The sequence below is a fragment of the Felis catus genome, chromosome E3, assembly GCF_018350175.1.
Source record: "Felis catus isolate Fca126 chromosome E3, F.catus_Fca126_mat1.0, whole genome shotgun sequence".
Lineage (NCBI taxonomy): Eukaryota > Metazoa > Chordata > Mammalia > Carnivora > Felidae > Felis > Felis catus.
In genome coordinates this window covers 14,730,378-14,747,461 of record NC_058383.1, presented here as the reverse complement: position 1 = coordinate 14,747,461, position 17,084 = coordinate 14,730,378, and the positions used below count along the sequence as shown (strand labels likewise).

Genomic DNA, 17,084 nt, shown 5'->3' with positions numbered 1-17,084 from the left:
CCTTTCAAGTATCCCACAGTAAATCTCTAGGACTTATTCATCTTGTAACTGGAACTTTGTACCTTTTGGCCATATTCCTCCAGTATCCACTTTCCCTAGCCCCCATTTCTGGGAACCACAAATCTGATCTCTTTTTTTATGAGGTTTTTTTTTTTTTTATTCCACACGTAAGTGGAAAATCTCCCTTAAGATCATACAGTGTTTGTCTTTCTCAGTCTGATTTATTTCACTTAGCCTAACGCCCTAAGGGTTCATCTCTGTCATCACAGATGACAGGATTTCCTTCTTGTTTCATGGCCGAGTAATAGTCCATTGCGCAGACTTACCACAACTTACTCGATCATCCACCGATGGATGCTTAGGTTGTTTCCGTGTCTCGACTGTCATCACTAATGCTGCTGTGAACATGGAGACACAGCTATCCCTTCAACATGCTGTTTTTATTTTGGGGGAAATATATGCCCAGAAGTGGAATCACTGAATCAAACAGTAGGACGTTCCATACTGTTTTCTACTGTGGCTGCACCTTTTGTTTTGTTTTGTTTTGTTTTGTTTTGTTTTTGCATTTCCAATGATTGTTGATGTGGGGCATCTTTACGCGTACCTGTGGGCCGATCGTATATCTTTTTTGGGAAAATGTCTATTCGGGTCCTTTGTTCATTTTTTTAAAATTGGATTATTTGTGGGGTTTGTGCTATTGAATTCCTTGAATGCTGTGAGTTCTTTGTATATTTTGGACGGTAACCCCTTATCGGATACATGGCTTGCAAATATTTCTCCCATTCCGTAGGTTGTCTTTTCATGTTGTTGATTGTTCCTTGTTCTGTGCAGAAGCTTTTTAGTTTGAAGGAGTCCCGCTTGTTTATTCTTTATTTTGTTGCTTATGCTTCAGGTGTCTCACTGAGCTTTTACTGACCGCCAGGCACCAGTGATTCAGGATTGATTAAGCCAAAGTGCCTGCTCACAAGATTCTTGCAATCTATTGGAGAAAATACATAAGAAAACCAACCATTTCTTTATAATACGATATGTGCACTATCTGGAATTATGCAAAGTTGGCACTACAAAGGGGAAGATGCTTATAAGAATAACTTTCCATGCCCCCCTAGATTCTAATGTACCTGTTGTGGTCAGGTTGGAAGACAAAAGATTCTACTTAATGTAGTTTTATTTTATTTTTAAAAAAATTTTTTTAACGTTTTATTTATTTTTGAGACAGGGAGAGACAGAGCATGAACAGGGGAGGGTCAGAGAGAGGGAGACACAGAATCTGAAACAGGCTCCAGGCTCTGAGCTGTCAGCACAGAACCCGACGCGGGGCTCGAACTCACGGACTGCGAGATCATGACCTGAGTTGAAGTCAATGCTTAACCGACTGAGCCACCCAGGTGCCCCTAATGTAGTTTTAAAAGTCTTACTAGGGCTTGGGCGCCTGAGTGGCTCAGTCAGTTAAGCGTCTGACTCTTGATTACAGCTCAGGTCATGATCTCACGGTTCATGAGTTCGAGCCCCACCTCAGGCTCTGCACCCACAGTGAGGATCCCCACAGGGATTCTCTCTCTTTCTCTCTACCCCTCCCCTACTTGCTTGCGCTCTCTTGCGCTCTCTAAACAAACAAACAAAAACTTTAATTAAAAAGAAAAGTCTTATTAGAGAAGTAGAGAGCTCCCTGTATTACTGGAAAGGTTCAGCTTCGAAGAACCACTTCCCATATCACACTAGAGAATCTACTGCCTTTACCATGACAGGGAAGCCGGTGATTCTAGAAGCCACCTGCTGACACCAGCTACCACAACTTCCGGCTCCAGAATTACACCACTAGGTTCGTAATCCACACCGGGTTGCATGCCTCATGCCCTGCCCCCCTCCCCACGCATCTTCTCACTTCTAGATCAACAGGTCAAGTGAGTACCTCAGGTTGGCCGACCCCTAGTTATAAGACAGGCTGAGAGATAATGAGTGCCAGCTCTCCAGACTCTATAATCTATAATACGGGAGCATTGGCAAGGCTACTGATTAAGCTCGTCTATACCACCTGCCACTGCAAACCTCCTCACCACCCTCCCCAAAGAGGATGCCTCTGTAGCCATCCACAGTTATGGCTGGGACTGCCCTCCATGCCACAGGTATGTCAGGTCTGGAAGGGGGCTGGAACTTTTGATCTATCACAAAGCCAAGAAATTGTGGTCCATCGGCCAAATCTAGCACACCACCTGCTTTTGTATGGCCCGAAGCTGAGAATGGTTTTCGCAGATGAACATGTGCCATTAACTTAATGATCGGGAATACTAAATGTGAAACCCAAGTAAGCAAGGTATTATCTCCTCTCAAAAAAGAGTTTGGTTTTTCTCATTCATAAATCTGTATGACCAAAAAAGCACTCTATTACTATTACATTTTAAATTTCATTATTTTCCTTTTTTTGGTAGTTTGTTTTCTCTCTCACTGTTTAAGTACTTACAGAATATCCTTGACTTTTGCCTCTCTGCATATAAAGCTTAAAATATTTACTGTCTGGCCCTTTACCCACCCCCCCCCCCCATAAAAAAAAAGGTCACAGATGCTTGATCTAAAAAGAATGCATGATATTGGGGTGCCTGGGTGGCCCAGTCAGTTAAGTGTCCGACTCCGGCTCAGGTCGTGATCTTGTGGTTCATGAGTTCGAGCCCCACATTGGGCTCTGTGCCGACAGCTCAGAGCCCGGAGCCTGCTTCACATTCTGTGTCTCCCTCTCTTTCTGCCTCTCCCCCGCTCAGGCTCTGTCTCTCTGTCTCTCTCAAAAATAAATAAACATTACAAAAATTAAAAAAAAAAAAGAATGCACGATGTTATAGAAGCACCAGAAAAGGACATTTAAATTAGACCAGGAAGTCGGAGAAGACTTTGGCTTAGGTTATGCTTCATCTGGAATGCAAGTAAGAATTTTAAAAATGGAGAGGGGAAAGGAAGGAGTTTAAGAGCATAGGAAGCAGCATGTGAGACGCACAAGAATGTGAGGAGTTGAGACAACGGGGTGTGCACAAGAATGCAGTTGGACTCCTTCATCATACCAGACATGGCAATGATCTCAAAATGGATCATCAACCTAAATATAAGAGCCCAAACTATAAAACTGTTAGAAGAAAAGTAAGGAGTGAATCTTCATAATTTGGGGTTAGGTGAAGCCTTCTTGGATGCGACACCAACAGCACAAGGGACAAAAGATGAAATAAATTGGACTTCATTAACATTTAAAGCCTCATTTAGAAAATTGTAAGATGACACAACCAAGACGGTGAAGAGGCAAACGACACGAGGAAATGATATAGTCCTAAGTCCTATAGCTGATAAAAGACTTGTAACTAGAATATGTAAAGAACACTTTCAACCCAAGAATAACAAGACACACAACCCAACGAAAGAAATGGGGCAAAGTATCTGAAAAGCCAGTTCCCCAAGAAAACATACAAACAGCCAATGACGACGTGAAAAAAAACGCTCAATGTCGTGCCATTAGGGAAATGCACATCAAAACCACAATGAGATACTTCTCTGTGCACGCTAGGATGGCCGTAATGACAAATTTAGACACATAAATAATGAGTGCTGGCGTATAATCTAAAATTGTAGAAACAATCATGAGGGTTGCACAACCTCGTGAATATACTGAAACCATTGAGTGGTTATGTTTTAAATATGTGAGCTGGATGGTATGGGAATTATATCTCAGTAAAGCTGTTTCAAAAACACAGTGAGTTCATGGAACTACGGGAGGTTTCTGATGGGGGGAATAATGAGGCAGCAGAGAAACAGCTAGAATAGAGACATAGGTAGTGTGCAGGTAGCACAGGGCATGTATGCTCATCAGTGTGATCTCAATTTTATTGATGCATCGCAAGCAAGGCAGTGTGACCCAATCGTATTCGAACCTTAGGTCACTCTGGCAACAGTATGGAGGACGCATGACAACGACAGGTGGCATGATTGGGGGTAAAGAGAAGAGGGAGGGCACTATAGCCATCTCGCCTGGGAGTGATCAAGCCAGACGGAACTTAGAACCAAGAGACTAAGGGTGTCGATGTTACCAAAAGGACAATATATTGGGAGAAGCACAGAAGAGCATTCATTAGAAAACAAAGTCTGAGAACTATTTTAATTAACAATTTCAGAGATGGAGAAGTCCTAGGTAATGACACAATTCAGTGTGGACTTCTAGGTCTGAATTTCTGACCTGTATTCAGTGGCAGAAATATTAATGACATTACAATAAGCCAGTTCTAAAATCTTCAATAATTATTGTGGAAAAAGAGCATATCAGGTTGTTTTTTTCTTTTCTTTTTTTTTTTTGTTTTAATGTTTTTTTATCTTTGGGAGAGAGAGAGCTCGAGAGGGGAAGGGCCAGAGGAGAGGGAGACACAGAATCTGAAGCAGGCTCCAGGCTCCGAGCTGTCAGCACAGAGCCCGACGCGGGGCTCGAACTCACAAACCACGAGAGCGTGACCTGAGCCCAAGTCGGACGCCCAACCGACTGAGCCACCCAGGCGCCCCGTCGGGTTGTTTTTTTCTTAAACAGATCAGCCAAATGCTACTTAAGGGACACATCCAAAATATATGAACATAGACTGAAAATAAGAGGATAGAAAAAAATAACATGCAAAGAATAACCAGAAAAAACATGGGGTGACTATATTAATAAAAAAACAGATAAATTAGATTTTAAGAGAAAAAAGCACTATTAGCACAAAGAGAGACAGTATTTGGTCATAAACTATTTAATTAACCAACAGGAGAGAATTTTTTAAAATTCCGTGTACCTATTATCGTAAGTGGTATGTGACATGTTATCGTATATCAAAATATATAAAGCAAAATATTGATAAAATATGAACAGTAATTGGCCGATTATAGGAGGGAATTTTAACACACTTCTCTAAATTATTAATAGTTTACAAAAATTAGTAAAGATTCAGAGGCCTGGGGTGCCTGGGTGGCTTAGTCGGTTAAGCATCTGACTTCAGCTCAGGTGATGATCTCACGGTTCATGGGTTCGAGCCCTGCGTCGGGCTCTGTGCTGACAGCTCAAGCCTGGAGGCTGCTTCGGATTCTCTGTCTCCCTCTCTGCCCCTCCCCCACTCACACTCTGTCTCTCTCTCTCCTTCAAAAATAAATAAACCTTAAAAAAAAAAGTTTCAGAGGATTTACCTAGCACCTAACAAGTAGATTAAGGGGAGAAAATAAAATATTTTGCATTATAGTTGAACTTCCTCTTCTGCCTAGGATATGGGAAACAGGAAAGAGCTTCACTCTCATTGCAATAACCAGAAAAATCTGGGGTAACTACAAAAATTACAAATCTTCTCGAATCCATCAGAGAGTTGAAGCCCGCCCCAGAGCAACCACGTAGCCCGAAGCGTATGGAAAGACAGACACCTCCAGGGACAGATGGGACACAGCACGGAGTCACCGCTAGGGGGTCACAGAGGGAGAGAGGCCCAGCGCCAGATTAGTGGGAAAGAATTCGGCCAAAATTTCTAACAAATTTCCAGATTGTGAGTGTGAACTAGCCTGAGAATATAGGTTTGCACATACCCACGGGCCCTGCTCCATGGACCTCCATTGTGTTCACTTCGAAACAGACATGCTCAAAGCAATTCCATTGTTTATCACAGAGAACTTGGGAAGGTGCTTTCAGAGCTGAGACGCAGGGGATAGATAAGTGACCTGAACCCCAAGCAGGAAAAAGACACACAGAATAACACCCGTACATACACATGCACACCTACTGTGAATGGGACAAGATATTTGCAGATGACGTATTTGATAGGTTAGTATCCAAAATAAATAAAGAACTTGTACAACTCAACACCAAAAACCCCAGGTGATCCAATTAAAAACTGAGCAGAAGACATGAACAGATATTTCTCCAAAGAAGCCATCCAGATGGCCAACAGACTCATGAAAACATGCTCAACATCACTCATCATCAGGGAAATGCAGATCAAACCCACGATGAGGTACCAACTCATTGTCACAATGGCTAACATCAAAACCACAGGAAATAACAAATGTTGGTGAGGATGTGGAGAAAAGGAAACCCTCGTGCACTGTTGGAGGGCATGGAAACTGGGGCAGCCACTGTGGAAGACAGTATGGAGGTTCCTCAAAAAATTAAAAATAGAACTACCATATGATTGCAATATTGGGTATTTACCCAAAGAATACAAAAACGCTAATTCAAAGAGATATATGTACCTCTATGTTTATTGCAGCATTATTTATGATAACCAAATTATGGAGACAGCCCAGGTGTCCATCGATAGATCAGTGGATAAAGAACATGCGGTATATACATATATACACAATGGAATATGAATCAGCCATAAAAAAGGATAAAATCTTGCCATTTGCAACAACCTGGATGGATCTAGAAAGTATAATGTTAAATGAAATAAGCCAGTCAGAGAAAGACAAATAACCATATGATTTCACACATGTGGAATTGGAGAAACAAAAAACAAACAAAGGGAAAAAAAGGTAGAGGCAAACCCAAACACAGACTCTTAACTGTAGGAAAAACATGGTTACCCGAGGGGGTGGGAACGGCTGAAATAGGTGATGGGGATTAAGGAGTGGGCTTGTGATGAGCACACGGTGATGTTTGGAATTGATGAATCACTGTATTGTACACCTGAAACTAATATGGCACTGAATGTTAACTACACTGGAATTAAAATTAAATTAATTAATACTTAAAAATGATTTTAAAAAAGATAAGCGTCACGATAGGCCCCTTGGTAGAAGCTATGTAGATCGGAAACAAGAAGTGACATCTCTAAAATGACAGAAAAGATTCTGTCAATCCAGAATTCTATGCCCTGTGATAATAGTTTCTGAAATCAAAGGCAAAATAATGGCTTTTCCAGACGAAAAGGGCCTTGAGAATTTATTGCCAGCAGACCTGTGCTGTAAAAAATGGCAAAGGACAGTCCCAAAGCAGAACAAACAAGATGGCGAGAGAAACGTGGGTTTACATAAAGAAATGAAGATTTCTGTCCTGAAGTGCAGGGTGATATGAATTACATTTTTTTAATCCCTTTTTAAAAATTGACCCTTTAAAGCAAAAATAGTCCTAAGGTGTTGTGTTTGTAGCACATGTGAAGTTAAACATATGATGGCAGTAGAAGAAACGATACGAGGGAACAGTTGAAAGGATACTGTTGTCGGGTTGAGTGTATCATTGTATTATGTGAAGGTAAATACCATAGTCCAGTTGCTGACAATCTAAAGAGAAATCACGAAGGCAGACAGAATAAAACAGAAACAGTATAGAGAGGAAAAACAAAGTAAGGTAGAGCTATTTAAGAGCAAGGAATTAGAAACAGCAACTTCACATATGGATTTATCTGAGATAATGCGCGGTGGATGGGGCCACAGAGTCTCTAGAAATTCACGTACATTGGTGGTATCCTGGCTTTTGAGATGGTAACGGATAATGGCTTCATGGGTGTTTGTACCCAGGTGTTTGGTCCATTATGCTTCATAGCTTTGCAAAAAAAAAACACAACATACACACATTCTTGTGTATGTGTTAAATATTGTATTCAAGTTTTGGAAATCATGTCACGTCATGTCTTCCACCAAAAAAAAATGTAGTCTGTACCTGGAAAACCAGGTTCTGAGGTGGGGAGTGAGTTCTGTCAGCTGCTGTAGAAAAAGAAAACCCTGAAATCCTAGTCTTCGGGTGCAAACTTCTGGTTACAGACTCATTAAAGGCAGTGCTGACATTGGTGACTTTTAAAAATCAAGCGCTGTTGGGGGAGGGAGCGGTGTTATCTTTTGTGATGCTCTAAAAAATGTGTGTGCCTCTCTGTCGGGCTCTCTCCAGGAGGGATGTGAACGTCCTTATGTGCACTTCCTAATTTTTCACTGAATCTGAGAATTCTATGAGAATATTATCCCTGAGCCAGGTCACTGCTCTAAATCTTCTTGGCAGAAAGAAAGAAAAAGAAAGAAAGAAAGAAAGAAAGAAAGGAAGGAAGGAAGGAAGGAAGGAAGGAAGGAAGGAAGGAAGGAAGGAAAGAAAGAAAGAAAGAAAGAAAGAAAGAAAGAAAGAAAGAAAGAAAGAAAGAAAGAAAGAAAGAAAAAAACCCAGCAATGAGCTAGCTCTTTATTTAAATTAGGTAATCACACTGTCTGCCCCACAGAATCACAAGGAAGTCAGGCAAGTGTGGGCTGCCGATGGAATCATTTTCATGAAGGATTCGGAATCATGGAGTGAGTCTTCTGTCCGGACCCCGCTTGCACGACACACAGTTGAGGTTATTGGACAAATCCACACGTCTCCTTCCTCTTTTATCACAAGTGCGTGGGGAGCCACCATTCTCCAAATAAAACGTATTCTTCCTTCCAGCCAGCTCTAGTTGGAAGCCATTGATGATGTTTGCGATTCTACAGGGTCTGGGAGAACCAAGGAGCCAAATAAAACCAAGTATCAACAGAACACAGTAGTAATTGCCCTGAGGTTGGCTATGGGCTCTTTCCGTCCTAGAGAACAGATGTGCGTAAAGAGCGTCTTCGCTGCGTCGTGCTGCATGAAGCCCACTGTGTGGCTACTCACTCGTTTTTTCGCGGCAAACAGCAGCCAGAGCTGGGCCAGGAGTCAAGAAAGGGCACCAAACAATTACCCGTTGCCTAGGACTGGAAATCGAGTGGCAGAAGTTGTTTTCTGCACTGACAGTGCGGAGCCTGCTTGGGATTCTCTCTCTCTCTCTCTCTCTCTCTCTCTCTCTCTCTCTCCCTCCCCTGTTCACCCTCTCTCGCTCTCTCAAAAATAAATAAATGAACATTTAAAAATATACATATATATGTATATGTTTACAAGTATTCTCCCCCTTTAAACAACGGTAGTAGTCAAAATTGTAACTAATTAGTTGTCAGCTTAGGCAAACCCTATGTGTCTCAGTTTTAACTCATTGAATTCATTGATTCATTCGCTCATTCATTCATTCAAGAGGTAATGCACGCCAACTTCAATGCACTGTGCCACAATACCGTGCCAAGGGGTACAGATGTGCACAGGGTTGCACTCAAATATTTCACAGCCAGTGGAGGAGATGGCAAGGTGAACAAGTAACACAGAACCCCCTTGATTCTCTATTAGGTCTCCTCTATTGCCTCACAGCACTTGCTCAATTTGCAATACGTTTTTTGTCTGTTTATCTAAAAGGTGTCTGCTGTCCTATCAGACCATAAGCTCTGAGGTCAGGACTGCCTCTATTTGGCCATCAATTACGTCTCCAGTGCTGTGGCCATAGCAACCACGTGGTAAGAATGCAGTGGATGTTGCCTAATGGAAGTGTCCACGGATATTATAGGAGCCCGGGGGGTGTTACCTAACCCAAGCTGGGGAATCAAGGATGACTTTACGAAGGCAGTGATGCTTGGGCTGAGTCTTCAAGGATGTGTGAGAGTTTCCACAGGGCCAAAGCAAAGGGTTTTCGAGGCCAAGGACAGAGCATGTGTCCCAGGCCACACACGGAAGAGCATTTCTTCGTCTGCTTTTTTAAAAACCTGTGTATTAAAATTCCTATCAACTCTGATCGGCTATAATCTTCATCTTCACATGGCAAATATTTCTCTTTTTAGGACCGTATTTTATGTGGTTTGTTTTTCTATATTTTTCTTTGTAATTGATTTATTTAAATTCAAGTTAGTTCACATACAATGTCGTGTTGGTTTCAGGAGTAGAACCCAGTGATTCATCGCTTCCATAGGACACCCAGCGCCTGTCCCAACAAGCGCCCTCCTTAATGCCCCTCGCCCACTTAGCCCATCCCCCCACCGACACCCCCCCCCCAGCAACCCTCAGTTCACTCTCTGTATGTAAGGGTCTCTTATGGTTTGCCTCCCTCTCTGATTTTATCTTATTTTTCCCTCCCTTCCCCTATGTTCATCTGTTGTGTTTCTTAAATTCCACATATGAATGAAATCATATTTGTCTTTCTCGGACCGACTTATTTCACTTAGCAAAATACACTCCGGTTCTGTACACGTTGTGGGCAAGGGGCCGGATTTCATTCTTTTTGATCGCCAAGTAGTATTCCATTGAGTATATACATAACTTAGTTTTCAGTCACTAGAGGGTATGGAGTCACTGTGAACATTAGAATACCTCATTTAAGAAAATCAGTACATTCCTGGGGCGCCTGGGTGGCTCAGTCGGTTGAGCGTCCGACTTCAGCTCAGGTCACGATCTCGCGGTCCGTGAGTTCGAGCCCCGCGTCGGGCTCTGGGCTGATGGCTCAGAGCCTGGACCTTGTTTCCGATTCTGTGTCTCCCTCTCTCTCTGCCCCTCCCCCGTTCATGCTCTGTCTCTCTCTGTCTCAAAAATAAATAAACATTAAAAAAAAAAAAAGAGAAAATCAGTACGCTCCTAACGATGTGTGGATTGGGTTGCTTTTTCTTCTTTCTATCGCAATTTTTCTAATTGCAGTATTTCAGAGAATCCTTTTGTGCTCAGTTTTGAGTATCATTAAATGAGAATCTTTTAAGAGACATTGTGGAGAAGCTTTGCCAGAACGCTGGAAATTCGGTGAGCAAAGCTATATTCCTCATAAGGTTCTTATGGTTATTTTGGCTGATAGATTAGATTCGTAACTATTAAACCAATAATAAATGAAAGGAAATTCTTTAAGCACATATTCTGGGTCAGGCGGAAGGCCTCAGTGAAACCACCCTGTGGAGAAAGCATATTTTATGCCCATTTTATAGGCGAGTAAAAGGTCCATCAAAGATGGGCCTTTGTCCAAGTTCAAACAGGAAGGAAGTGTTGGAAACAGGATTCAAATCTGTGTGTGTTTGTATGTGAAGTTCATGCCTTCAATTTACGGGCCAGGACAGATGTGCCTCATGAGGTGTGGTAGCGTATAGACCGGCACTTCCAAATCTGTCGGTCCTTGGATTCCATCCTGCAGGAGACATATGGTGGTGTCATTTTCTTTGGATAAATAAGTTTGGGACCCTTTAAATAGCTTGTTTTATTGCAAGGCTTAGCAGAACCGTCAATACGCTTATGAACATTGTAACTTTCCAAGTGGGGGGTGGGGGGGAAGCACGTATTTTCTTTGCAAACTTTTTTTGACCGCAGAACCCTTTAAAAATGTTTCTGGCCTTAGTATTCTGCCTGATGTCTCTCAGAACCTGGTTCCAGAACACAAGTTGAGAAATACTGACATAGGTAATAAATACCACATCACAAACCTTGGAGATCCCCCTTGTGTTTGAGTTTAGCTCCCAGCTGGGTCGTCCGGAGCCACTCGTGAGTTTATACCATATTCTCATGACGTCCTTAATTTTTCTGCGTATTCTTTTCTCTCTGTCTCAAATGGCCTCTCTTTACCCAGTGCGTGGGGTCTTTCTGGGAAACCACTGTACTCTGGTCTCTTTTCTGCCAACCCTTGGCTGATTCCCTCAGGCCAATTTGGGTATTGGCTCCTCTGTACCCCAGTAAGTCTTATCACTTAGAATTGGAATAGGCCCTTTACTTTCTGCCAGCCCACCAGATGGCTACGGCATTGAGATCAGGGATGATATCTTTGTATAAAGATCCCTATCGCCTAACACAATGGCTGGCATATAATAGGCACTCAACCCTACTTGAAGGAATGAATAAAAAAAAAAAATCAATGAATAAGTGAATGAGTCAGCCTTACTGGTTTGGGAATGCATGGGTTAAATGAGTTTAAAAAGCTGGATTGGATTGGAGGTAAGGTGGAGACCCTTACCTTCAGGGCTTTCAAGTTTGCACCTTGCAAAGAATTTGAATGGGAAATTTGAATATGGTATCTTAAAACGGCATTTGAAGAAGATGAACCCGGGAGGCCAGTTTGAAGAGAAGAGGTCTGTTAAGTGCTGCAGCATCCAAGGCTTAGGTGATGATGGCCACGGCAGCTCTCGTTGCTTATTTATAGGATTGGCTTTCGATGGATGGTGAGGTAAGAGCTGGAAATATATTTTATTCAAAAAGCAGATATCATGGGGCGCCTGGGTGGCTTAGTCGGTTAAGCGTCCGACTTCAGCTCAGGTCATGATCTCATGGTCCGTGGGTTCGAGCTGTCGAGTGCTGACAGCTCAGAGCCCGGAGCCTGACTCAGATCCAGTGTCTCCCTCTCTCTGCCCCTTCCCCGCTCATTCTCTCTCTCTCTCGAAAATAAACATTAAGCATTTTTTTAAAAAACACACAAAAAAAACAACCCATATTATTACAGGGCAGTATAGGGATACAAAGATGAAACTACATATTTCTTGTTCTCCAAAATCTCATAGATCAATCAAGATGAATCCAAGAAGCACACACAAAATAAACTATGGCAAACTCTCAAGTATATTTTATAGTGAAACCAAAAAAAATTTTTTAAAAAGGTGGGAGAACTGGGCAAACCATGGAGATTGCAAGCGAGGAGGCCTGAGATTATCTTACAAAGGAGGGAGGACTTGGCCTTAGGAGATGGACGGCATTCCAAGGGGCCAGGGTCTGGACTGAGAATCAGGTGGACCCCAAGAATGACTCTTCCATGGTGAGTCTCAGCCAGGGTCCCCGATCAAAGCTGGATCAGGCCTGCCTTCTCCCTTTGGGGGACATGCATTTTCTGCCTGGGGAGATCTTTGGCCCCCATACCTTCTTTGAGAATTTCAGGCCCGGGGCGAACGGTCTATTCTTTCACGTTTTTTAATTCCAGTGCTTGAATGCAAAACAAAGGAACAAGAGCCTTGACATGCCTCAAGTTCTCCTCGTGAGAAAGCTGTTGACATACGCAACCTCCTTTAATCTTTGGAAACCTGAGAGGGCTGAGTTATTGGTACCATTTGACAGATGTGGAAACTCGAGGCTCCGAGATGTTACGTATTTGCTCAGTTTTGGTCTTGCATCAGCTCAGTCTCGACAAGTCCTTTGCTATCAATATATCGCTTCGAAGGGAACAGATTATTAGTCACCTGCCTCACAGCTGGACAGTCTTCGAGAGTCGTCCGTTGGACAAAGATGACAAGAGCCACTTTTCCCAGGTCTCCGTAAAAATAATTCACCCAGGCAGCACATATGGCGGTGAAAGCATATATTTGTACGTGTTGCAAAATACTTGTCTGTGCAGTGTTTAGCTTGATCCTTATGCTATCTTCTAGGTAAGTCAGAGATTACTACCCACACTGTATGTAGGTGAGGAATCTGGAGCAAAATGAGGAACCAAAGAGTATTACTTTGCAGCTGTATGTCATCAGCCCTACATGCATTGCTCCTAAATCTGGATCTTCAGGTCCCGGGGGCACTTAAAGTTCCCAGCAGTCCATCCCAATCCCAAGTGCATGGTTGGGTCATGAGACCATTCCGGCGCTTGGGCTGCCTGGACTCTCTCTGGGAAGTGCCTTCTGAGCGAGCTCAGGTCTCTCTTGTAGGCGGTGAAGTCCATTTTCTTTACAGCGCATGTGTTAGTATTTGCCTTCTCTGCGAGGTTTGTGCCCTTTTTCCTGGTGGGAAATGGGACCTTTTGTCCCTGACTCCCTGGCAAGGTTCTCTCTCTTAGACCGCTGCCCCGTGCACCGTTAACGAGCACAAGGCCTTTGGGCTCTGAAAATCCACCTCCGACCTTCACTCAGGTGTTGTATCCCGGTGTTACGAAAATAGCCCTTCCTCAGCACTGGTTTCCGGGGAAGTTCACCACGGAGACAATGGTGAGGTCTGCTGGGCCGAGGGTGGGGGGGTGGAGGGACCGGACGAGGCGGAGAGGTGCTATGGCACTGTTGCTTTCGTTCATCCCCGGAACTGGGAGAGCTCGGGTCACGTCTTTTTAGCTACTGGGCACATGTGGTGACAACGATGTCCCCTGTTTTGGGGGGTCGGGAGGAGGGGACTGGACATGGCCACATCCCTGGAAATCTCAAGCACCGGCTCCTAAAGATAGTGTCTTGGCCTCGGGGGCCTGCTCCTCCCCTTGGTCAGGTGGGCGTTTCTTATCGATACTTTTTCCGTAGCCGCTTGACATCCGCCAGGCTGTGTCCCTGTTCCTAGACATTTGGTTTCAAAGCCTGATGTGATTATTTTGAGAGGAAGAAGTGGAAAGGGAGATAGAAACTGTCAGAAACCTAATTGGTTCACCTGTCTTCAAAAGGCCACGCTATTGAGATGGCTCGTTTCTTGTCTCGTTCTGAAGGAAGGAAGTAGAAGGTGCTGGACAGAGTTCATCTCTGCTCGATCTCTTGCCCTGAGGAGCTCGAACCTCGCAGAGGGGGAGATTGAGGCCTGTAATGAGAATGGAGGTTATAAAGAGGAGGAAACGGGCTTTCTCCAAGGTTTTCCTGCGGAGGCCCTCATCCCTGGATGATTTTGCCTTAAACAGCACCCAGAAGCGATCGCATACACGCCCTGCGTGTCGAGCGTATTATCCATCGGTAAGAGCTGGAGGCCTTTTATGAACTTTAGTTTTAGAGAAGCCGTGTAGCAGATTAAAGAATTCCAGCTTGGCCCTGTACCAGGCACCTTGGACCAGGCCTCTCTCGTAAGAGGCAGAAGCCAGCGCCTGACTTCTGTAACTAGTCCCTGCGCAGTGGAGACCATTTACCTCCCCAGCTGACACGTTGTCCCCAGGGGGTCACGGACCCTCCAACCTTCCGAATGATTCCCTGCTAGAGGAACTTGCAGAAGCTGGGAGGCGCCCTCCTACGGGCGCTGTCGGGCTGCGCCTAGCAAAGCAGCAAGGGCTCCCCTGACGCGCACGGTCAAGTGACTTACTGCTGGAATATTCGGAGCCGATGGAGGCCAGCCTCCAGGCGGGGCCTGGCGAACTTCCCACAGCTCTTTCCATCTCACCCTTCACCCTCTGCTTTTTCCTGGCGGGCAGCTGTCAGCAGCAGCCACAGGGGATGAGGTGGCCCCGGGGAGTGCGCACATCTGGCCTCCGCATCAGCTCGCAATGGGAAGTATCCCTCCGTTCATCTGCAGATGTTTGTGTGCTGGCTGCCGCTCCCGGCCTCCACTTTCTAGGTGCTGGCTCGCCCCCGGCTCAGCACCCCAAGCCTTCGCCCCGAGGAATTCTGCCTCAGTCGCAGCACTGGCTCAGCCCCTCGGGCCAGCCTGAGCTCAAACCGCCCAGCCCAGGAGAATCTCGTGTGCCAATTGTTTTTACAAGGTGGTGTCCTGAAACCCGACACCGGAAGACACAGCACTGAGCTGCCAGCTCCACAGTTCAGGCCCTAACGGGATCCCTGGACCCTGGATTCCCGGATCCAGAGGATAATCCGCACCCCAAACCCGCCGACCCGTGAGGCGGGACGTGTGGTTTCTCAGGTTGCGCGGGCATAGCTTCCGTTCTGCCAAATTCCTGGGTTTGCTCTCTCCTGCCAAGGTCAGCAGAAACTCAGTTAATCTGCTGGGTGAGTCCTAGCTGAGAAATAGCCAGAAGTAGGGAGAAGGAACTCATTAAAAAAAAATCCCCTACCTTGCACGAAAGACGGAAACGTTGTCAAGCCGCATTTCCGACCTCGGTCGCAAGCGCACACCCTATTTTGCGTGGCCGGTTCCTCTGCTTTTAAGTTGCTGCAAGTGGAGAGGTTGCAACTGTGGTAAAAAGACAAACTGCATTTGAAACACGGGAGAGCCTGGAGAAGGAGCAGACTCTCAAATTGCCGAGCGCTTTGGCTGGACAGAGCGCGCTGTCTGCTGTCCTCGGCTGAGACTGGTTACCAGGGGCGTTTGCTGGGCACCTTTTGCTTTCCAGCAGAAAGCCTCGGACTTCACAGGAAGGGGCCCTGGCTTGTTGGAACCTTCTGGAATGTCGGAGCAACCAATCTCTCTTCTGCTCAGCTACTCGAGTCTTTTCTTTCCTTCTCTCCCTCTTCTCACCTCAGCCGGGAGATTAACATGCACTGAAATCCCCTTTAAAATGACCACTTTTTCATTCCTGGGGCAAAGAGACCCAGATCTTGGACTAAGCCCTTGGCGGTCAAGTAGCTCGCAGAGAGGAAGAACAAAATCCACCACCAAAGGTTGCCCTCTGACCACAGCATATGGAACCAAAGCCCCCCGAGGTTCCCTTGACCATGGTCTTCTTTGATTCAGTGAAGCCCCTTCCTGGGTCGCAGAATGTCACTGTTGCCTCCTGGTCTCTGTCCTCACTTTGCCAGGGCAGGGTATCCTGAAAAACCCCTTTTTTTCTAACGTTAAGAGTGCAAGAGAGTCAACTTTGGCTAAAGGCAGGGAGAAGAATGTGTACAGAGAGGCCCTTCTGATTAAGTGAGTCATTCATATCTCAGTACATCACCTTTTTAATTCTAGGCAGATTTTTTTTTTTTTTTTTTTTTTTTTTTGCCCAGGCAGAATTTTAATCAGAGGTGAATCTTATTCACAGGGAAAGTCATCTCGTTTTTCTTCCGTGCACCAGCCTGCCGAGAAATACTTGGGATTTTTCTCTCTGCCCAGCTCCTAGCGTTCCTCTAATTAGAGACAGAGAGCCGAGGGTCTTGCAAGTCATTACTTTTATTGACATTAATATATCACAATATTCTGGAAATGCCTGGTTCTTCTGCCTCCTGGGTACTAAGCAGACACACATGAAGGAACCCGACCGATCTCAAATAATGCAAGGACGTAGTCCTCGATAAATAGGAATCAGATGAGTAACAAGCGTGATCGCTTGGATGGGATTCCACCCTTACTGCCAAGGCAGAGCCCCCAGGTGGATGGCAGGTCCTCAGATGGATGCCAGGATCTCTCTGCATTTGAAATGTAAAATATAAGCAACCCGGAGTTTCCTAGGCTAATGTGATTCCAAATGAAAGCGTAGAGTTGACAGGTTATTTATCAAAGTGTGGGGCCTGTTTTCGGTTTCAATCAGGGACCAAAATACAGGGTGTGGGCTCATTTCAGCGGGTCCCAAAATGACACAGTCGCGGTCCACCGGAGCCAGAAAGGACTTGGAAGATAAACTTGTCCCAGACCTTCATTCGACAGACGAGCTTCTGGGCCTGCTCAAGTTCACATGGCAAAGAGAGGAGCAGAGTGATTTTCGTGGCTTCGAACCAGGTGTTCTTCCCCCTCTGCCCCTTCCGGCATATAC

The 17,084-nt window shown here is 44.8% G+C and overlaps 1 protein-coding gene and 1 long non-coding RNA gene across 7 annotated transcripts in view; one reads left to right on the top strand and one right to left on the bottom strand.

The window, feature by feature from the left end:
• Window positions 1-17,084, top strand: part of CALN1 (calneuron 1) — a 529,481-nt gene that overhangs the window by 406,713 nt on the left and 105,684 nt on the right. The gene's annotated exons all lie outside the window — the stretch shown is intronic.
• LOC109495187 lies at window positions 12,351-15,561 on the bottom strand. The gene is made up of 2 exons (XR_002150456.3): window positions 15,468-15,561; window positions 12,351-14,272 (listed from the first exon to the last, which is right to left on the bottom strand). It is a non-coding gene; the product is annotated as an uncharacterized LOC109495187 (long non-coding RNA).